The sequence below is a fragment of the Fukomys damarensis genome, unplaced genomic scaffold (genome assembly GCF_012274545.1).
Source record: "Fukomys damarensis isolate Sample0158 unplaced genomic scaffold, DMR_v1.0_HiC HiC_scaffold_10, whole genome shotgun sequence".
NCBI classification, from domain to species: domain Eukaryota; kingdom Metazoa; phylum Chordata; class Mammalia; order Rodentia; family Bathyergidae; genus Fukomys; species Fukomys damarensis.
The window spans coordinates 29,345,195-29,353,262 of record NW_022900922.1 but is presented as its reverse complement, the minus strand read 5'-3'; the positions used below and the strand labels follow the sequence as shown (position 1 = coordinate 29,353,262).

The 8,068-nt window shown below is 37.4% G+C and overlaps 1 pseudogene; it reads left to right on the top strand.

Moving 5' to 3' along the window:
• The first annotated feature begins 4,470 nt into the window (after positions 1–4,470).
• LOC104861429 lies at positions 4,471–5,305 on the top strand (annotated as a pseudogene).
• Positions 5,306–8,068: the final 2,763 nt, after the last annotated feature.

Genomic DNA, 8,068 nt, shown 5'->3' with positions numbered 1-8,068 from the left:
GGGAGAAGGAAATGAAAGATTTATTGTGGCTTTTCCTTGTGTTATGGCCCTTTAATTCTAATAATACCAGAGGGAAGGCATTATTATTTTCACTGCATGGTGAAGATAGGAAGTTCTCAGGACTGGGTGCTGCTGGCTAGGTAATCTGGTAAATATGAACATTAACAGAAACAGGGTAAGGCCACCATAGGTCTTCCTGCCTTGATGCTGTGGAATAAAATAAATGTCTCTTTTAATTCAATACCTTGAAAGTGTACATCCATATAAACTGTGAGAGCAGGTTTACACGTCTATAAATTACAGCAGGTATCATTTCTAGTAGAGCAGGTACGAGCTGTGGATTGTGAACCACAAGAGCAGAATTTAGCTTCAGCCGTGGCAGAAAGGTGAGTATGAGAAAAGAGACAGGAGCAAGAATCACAAATCATCTTTCATGGCACCTACTAGGTTACCTCTAGCTTCACCTGGGTCATTTGCCAAGTGTGTGTTTGCCCTTAGCAGAGACCAAAATGCTCATTGCATTAAAGTTTTGGAAATTTGATAACAAATACATGATAAGTGGTAATTTCTGAAAAGATTTTCTTACTTTTCCTAATTACTTAAAAGTAATGGTTACATTTTGGCATAATCGGGAAGTGATGGTTTTTGTGGGAAAGGTGATGTATTGAGAATTAAATGACCTGAGTTTGGATCATGATCTCGATCAAATCCAGTGACTTCCTAGGCTCCCTTCATTCCCTTTCCTCCTTTTAAATGAATTTTATTGAAGTATAATTCACATACATTGAAATGTACCCACTATAGTGATGCACAGTAGTTGATGCTTTGATAAATGAATCTATCAACCAAAACCAAGATATACAACTTCTCCATGAGCCCCCAAATTTCACTCCTGTTCCTTTTGCTGTCAGTGCTGCCCCAGCCCCAGGCAACTAACTGGTCTGCTCTCTGTCGCTGGAGATCAGATTCACCTATTTTAGAACTTTATGTACATAAATCATATGTTCTCTCTTTGTCTGACTTTATTCAGCATGTTTTTGAAATATACCCATGCTGCATTTGTTAATAAAATTCTCCAGTTTTTTATCCCTTTTTATTAATAGGTAGAGTTTCATTGTATATGGCTAAGATACTGCTTATCCACTTGCTTATTCATGAGGATTTGATATTTGTCTCTTAGAAATAAGCCACTGGGGACATATTTTTTTAAGTGTGTGTGTTTGTTTTTCTTGGGCAAAAACCTGGAAGAGGAACTATTGGGTTGTATGGTAAATTTATATCTAAAATTATAAGAAATGATCACATGTTCCCCAAATGTACCTTTTTCCATAAGCATTCTCATCCAGTGTTGGTCAACACTGGCTACTGTGAATTCTTTAAATATTAGCTATACTAGTGTATCTTTATGATTCCAATTTCACGATAAAAATTATGGAAAGTTACAGTTTATGCACTATGAGTATTAAAACCACTTTTGGATTCCCAGGATAAACCCCACTTGGTCATGATGCATTTCTTTTTTACATCTTCCTGGATTTGATTTGCTATTTGCTAAGAATTTTTATTGTATGCTATGTTATCTCTGTCATTTTCATTTCCTGTGTTTTCTTTCTCTGGTTTTATTATTAGGATAATGAGAACCTCATAAAATGAATTGGCAAATGGCAAATATTTTCTTTTCTGAAAAAAGATCCTATATAGGAAGTTCTTTTTGTTTTTGTTTTTTTTTTTTGTGGTACTTGGGGTCGAACTCAGGACCTTGTGCTTGCGAGGCAGGCAGTGGCACCACTGAACTAGATGCCCAGCAACAAAGTTCTTTTAAAAGAACTGCAAACTTAATTTCTTTAATAGATATGAGTATCATAGCTATGAATTCTCGAATGAATTTTGGTAATTTGTGTTTTCGAAGAAAACCTGAGCACCATGGAAGCTTTATCCTAAAGCTTGGCATTTAATCACAGAAATAGGTCATTAGCACCAAATACAGCTAAGTGAGTGTATAAAATAGGTTCTTAAAAATCTCGGAATTTGCATTTCAAAGTCATTTGTAAACTTTTAGAATAGTTTCTGATTAACCTCCTGGGATCAACATGGCATTTATTTGTAGCTATCTTTTTTTTTTTTTTTTTTCCTGGAAGCTGGTCCTGAAGGTCAAATTAACATATGTAGATCCAGAAACATGTGACTGTAAGCAATGGCTAAAAGACTACCATATGGAGAGAAACATAGGCAGAGTACCCGTTAAACATTGAGGGATAGCCGGGCATGATGGCACACGCCTGTAATCCCAGCAGTCAGGAGGCTGAGGCAGGAGGATTGCTGTGAGTTCAAGACCAGCCTGGGCTACATAGTGAGTTTCAGGTCAGTCTCAACTACATAGTGAGACCGTGTCTCCAAAAACAAAAATTTAGGGATAAATAAATTCTTACCAACTGATATCACAATCAGGTGCTTTCTCTGTGGAGAAGCCCACGACTCCTTTGATTCCCTCAGCCCGAGAATCAAAGCCCTTAGAATTTCAGGTCCCAGGATTCCATATGTCCCCAAACTAGGGAACCACCTCAAGCCCACCCATTCTTCCTGTGTACCCTTGTTTATCCCTCCACTGATACTTTCTTTGATGCATTAATTCAACAAGCATTTAGATGCTGTCTGTTTAACTGGAAGCAGGTTACTATGGAGACTAAGATGTTTATGGTCTTTGTCCATATAAAGCTTGACATCTTGTGGGAGTGGAAGAGACCAAATAATAACACATATTATGTAACTATAAATTGTAGGGAGAAAAACTTAGTACAAAATAGGAAGTTTCCAGAAAAAGAATTAGACTTGGGTTGGAGGTTAGAAGAGTATCTGTAAACCAAGTTCTTAAGAGTATGTAGGAGTTACTTTGGTAAAAGACATGGGAAGGATCAGATGCAGTAGTGTGAGGGCCTGGAAGGGAGCCCAAGGTATAGGAAAGAGAGAGCAGATGAAACAGGGCGGAACCGGGGATAGACTGTGCTATTACTCTGAGGCAGAATAAGGTTTTGATTTTTTTCCTGCAGGTAATCAAAAGCAATTCAAGGATATAGGCAGGGGAGTTATATTGCTAGCTTTATGCTTTAAAGATTGTTATGGGGAAATACGCATAAACCAAAAATTATTTAATTATAGCTTCAAAGGCTATCAAATATCCAAGCTTACCATAATAAAATATGCCTAAAGCCACTCTTTGGAGAGATGTAAATAGTGATAGAAATTTTTAAATTTGAGTGCATGTTCATAGATTGAAAGGCTCAGAACTGTAAAGATAACAAGTTTTCCCAAACTAACTTTTAGAACTATCAAGTCCCAATCACTTTCCACAAAAATGGCCAAAGAACCTATAAGAAGGTGTTTTGCCTCATGAGCAACACAGGAAATGCAAATAAGAACCAGAGTGAAATAAAGCAATTCACCTACTATGGAGAGCTGTATTGTTGATGCCCCATCCCAGCCTCTGGGCCCACCTCTGGGGATCCTGAAAGTTGGGAGACAATTTGTGTCACCCCACTTCCTGTGTCTCCTACCTGCTCCAACCAAAGGCTTTCCCCAGCACCACAGAGGTGTTCTTGCCATCTCTTAGAACCTGCAGGAAGCATCAACCAACTCAGGGCCAGACTAAGGACTAACACCTCAGCTTCCCCTCCTGTGGTAGAAAAGCTCTGATGTGTGCTCCTCAAGTTGGAGCTCTAGCTGTCTACACCATCCATCTCTCTAAGGCATTGTGTGCCATAACAACGATTTATATAGTGTTTACAATGTGAAGATATTAATGACCTAGAGATGATTTAAAGCATATTTGAGGCTGTACCTAGGTTCTGTGCACATTTTACACTTTCAAATAAGGAGCTTGAGCACCCATGAATGTTGGTGTCTTGGAACCTGTGCTGCTGGAGGAAAGGAGATATCAGTGGTGTTCAGAAGATGCACTAGGGTTATTACTCTTTATACCTAGATGATAGGTAAATGTTTGCTTTATAGGTGGTTATTTTCATTGAGATGCATATTTGTTGTGCAGTGCCGTATGAGTATTATATTTTTCAATATATTTTTAAGAGACCATTTTGATAATTCACACATACTTGACAACTTAGATAAAATGCCTCAAAAAGCACACATTACTGCATTTCATCTAATTGTCTTCTGACCATAACGTACAATTTTATAGCACCATAAGACTATTGTAGTCTTAGAACCTCAGGCTATAATAATGATGTTGTAATAGTTAGTTATAACTGTTAAGGAAATGATCACATAACTTAAAAATTTATAAAGGGTAAATATCTAAACCCAGATGGTTTTACAAGAAAATTGTACTAAACATTTAACAGAAATTTAATGCTAGCCTTTCTTCATCTCCTAAAAAGTGGAGGCGGGGAAAACTCCCTTAAGAATACAGATACAAGACTCTGCAGGGGAAAGTAGGGAGAGCTGAGACCAGGCACTATGTTCTCCCAGGAACTGTGGCTGGAAAATGAGAAAAAGTGTGCTGTGGTTTGGAAGTCTAAGTAAGGCAGGAAACGCCAAGAGCTCCTGGCTGTGTCCTTAGGGGTGAAGGTGGGCGTCAAAGCCAGCTTGCTTTGGCATCCTCTCAAACTCTTTGCCTGTTCCCAGATCTCCTCCTTGGTTCGAAGGGCTGCCCTTACTTACACACAGTGACAACCACTTCAACTATGAGAAGACACACAACTCTTCAAGGTCCCCACATTCTGAGGCCCACACTAGTGTGAATACTGTGCCAATTTCATGTGGGGACTAATCGCCCAAGGAGTCCCGTGCTCAGGATTGAAGTCAGAAGGCCTATATAGAGTCTCGGGATTCACAGAACACATTGAAGTTGTCAAGATGGCATTTGATAGAGATGGGGAAAAGGCAAATATATCTGCCAACATCTATCCAGATATAAACATCATCACTGGAGCTCTGAAACTGTATTTCAGAGACTTACCCATCCCTGTCATCACTTATGATACCTATTCTAAATTTATAGAAGCAGCAAAAATCTCCAGTGCATATGAGAGGCTGGAAGCAGTCCATGAAGTGCTGATGTTGCTGCCTCCTGCCCACTGTGAGACCCTGCGCTACCTAATGATCCACCTCAAAAAAGTTACTATGAATGGAAAGGACAATTTTATGAACACAGAAAATCTGGGGATCATGTTTGGGCCCACCCTGAAGAGGCCTCTTGAGGACAGCACCCTTACAACCCTCCATGATATGCGGTACCAAAAGCTGATTGTGCAGATTTTGATAGAAAACGAAGATGTTTTGTTCTAGTCCAACAAGGAAATGAGCTAAATGGCCCAGCCCCATCCTAGTTGACAGATCTAAAGGAATAAAAACATGCCTTACACTTGATTTGTTTTTCAAACAAGTGACAGAGTTTCCTGGACCACAGTGGATCACTGAATTGGGTACTGTGTCTCATAGACATGCCCTCCTCTACTCAAGAACAGAGTGAGGGCAAGCGAGACCCAGCCTTGGGTCTTTTGCTGTGCCTCATATGTGTGTCTGTTTTGCTGGAAGAGTGATTAATATATCTTTCTTTAACTTATTAAAAAACAATGTAGACATTTAAGCTTCAATCTTATCAGTAATAAAAGGGAACTTAATTCCTAAAGGTACTTGATATAGTTATACATTTTCCACTCACAGAAAGAAGACAATTCTATACATTAAATGTTAAATGAAACCTATATTGTAAAATGTATTTTTATTTCTCCTACAAGAATGTTATTTTATTTTAGCAAATAGAACTCAATGCACTGCATTGACCATTACCCTGTGTACCTTGTTCTGCATTCTTGCTGTGATGCCCTGAAAGTTTGACCACAAATGTAGTATTATCTTGACATACCTCTGTTGCTATTAGTGCTTTTCAATGAAATTTTACCTGCCACATGTGCCCCTGCTTTTGATGGTTTTTGCTTTTAGGTACTAGCATTCTGCTGTCATGTAGTATAGACTTATAACAGTTATAGGATGGTCTGAAATATCCACAAATCGTCTTTCCATAAAAATTTTGTGAATTCCCAACATATGTCATGAAATTGGTGACTGCCTTCCCAGATAATGAGTGTGTAACCTAGAACGTGCAGAATGTGGTCATTTTATGTAAAATAATTTGAGGACACTGGATGTATCTGGGCCATGAAAAAAAAAGTTAGCATTTTTTCCTCTTTTCAGCTAAACACTCCAAATTCATATGTTAACTACAAGTTGAATTTTTGCCACATTTGTGTATTGACTAAAAGCAACCCTGTAGAATAATTTTTGAATTTTTTTCATTTTTGTTTTATAAACAAACCTATTTTTAAAAAGTAAAGAGTGAATAAGGTTGGTTTTTGCTAAATATTTCCTGTATGAGAAATAATTTCATATGATTTTATTACTATAGGTTCATCCTGTTGGTTATATTTATCTCCACATGAGCCTTTCACACCAAGATTTCTATATTTTGTAACATAGGTAAAATATTTAGAACATCAAAAACTGTAAACCTAGATTTTTAAAAAATCCAACTTCTATGTCTTTCCTTGATTGTCTGAGATGAGTCATGTAACTACTCACAAGTCTTGTTTTGGACTGACCAGAAGAGATGTGCCATGTGTGGTGTGCTGTGAGAGGAGGTGCACAGTGCAGCTGTTGTCCTGAGAAGTCCCCAGGGCCCTGCAGATGGACTCCATTGTCAACTGGGGGTCAGAACCATTCAGTCTGCTCCCTATTATTCAGCCTTCCTTCCAACTGTACAAACTCATTTGTTGTAGCTTATGTACTTCTTGATACTGTCAAAAAAATTATCTGGAAATGGTTTTATTTTGTGAAGTGAACAATACTTTGTAACTTATGATAGTGTAAATGGAAGGAAAAGCATTACATGTATTAAATTCTTCTGTCTATCATTTTGGAAAAAATATAGATACAAAATTCTTAATATTATCAGACAGAATTTAGCAAGATATATGTAAAATCCTCAGTAAGATACTGGCAAATAGAATACAGAGGGTCATCAAGAAGATTATACAACCTGACCAAGTCAGATTTATTCCTCAGCTACGAAGATGGTTCAACATATGTATATCAAAAATGTAATACACTATATTAACAGAGTCAAGGACAAAAAACATACAATCTGAGATCTCAAGAGATACAGAAAAAGCATTCAACAAAATTCAACACTCATTCATGATAAAAACCCTGCAGAAAATTGGAATAGATGTCATTGTCTCAACCTGATAAAGGCTATCTATGAAAAACCAATCACACTCTATGGTCAAAAACAGAAAACCTTCATGCTAAAATCAGGAATAAGACAAGCATGTACACTATCACAACTACTGTTCAATATAGTTTTGGAAACATTAGCCACAGCAATTAGATAAGATAAAGAAAAGCAGTAAGGACAGGAAAAGTAGAAGTGAAACTGTCATTATTTGCTGATGATATGATGCTCATAGAGCATCATACATCCAAAAAACGCTACCAAAAGACTACTAGACTCAATTGATAGATTCAGTAAAGTAGCTGGATATGAGGTAAATACTCAAAAATCAATAGCCTTCTTGTACACAAATAGACTTAGTGTGAAATTAGGGAAAAATTCATTTCACAATAGCATCCAATAAAATGAAATATCTAGGAATCAGTCTAACAAAGGAAACAAAAGACCTCTACCTTAAGAACTACAACATTCTGAAAAAAGAAATTGAAGAGGATATAAGAAAATGGAAATACATCCCTTGTTCCTGGGTAGGAAGAATCAATATAGTGAAAATGGCCATACTTCCAAAACTGCTATACAGATTCAATGCAATTCCTATTGAAATCTCAACAGTATATTTCACAGAACTAGAGAAAACAATCCAAAAATTCATTTAGAACCAGAAGAGACCTAGAATAGCAAAAAACATTCTGGGCAACAGAGACATGGCAAGGGGTATCACAATCTCTAACTTGAAACTATACTACAAAGCCACTGTGATAAAAACAGCATGGTATTGGCAAAGAAACAGACCCAAGGATCAGTGGAATAGATTAGAAGATG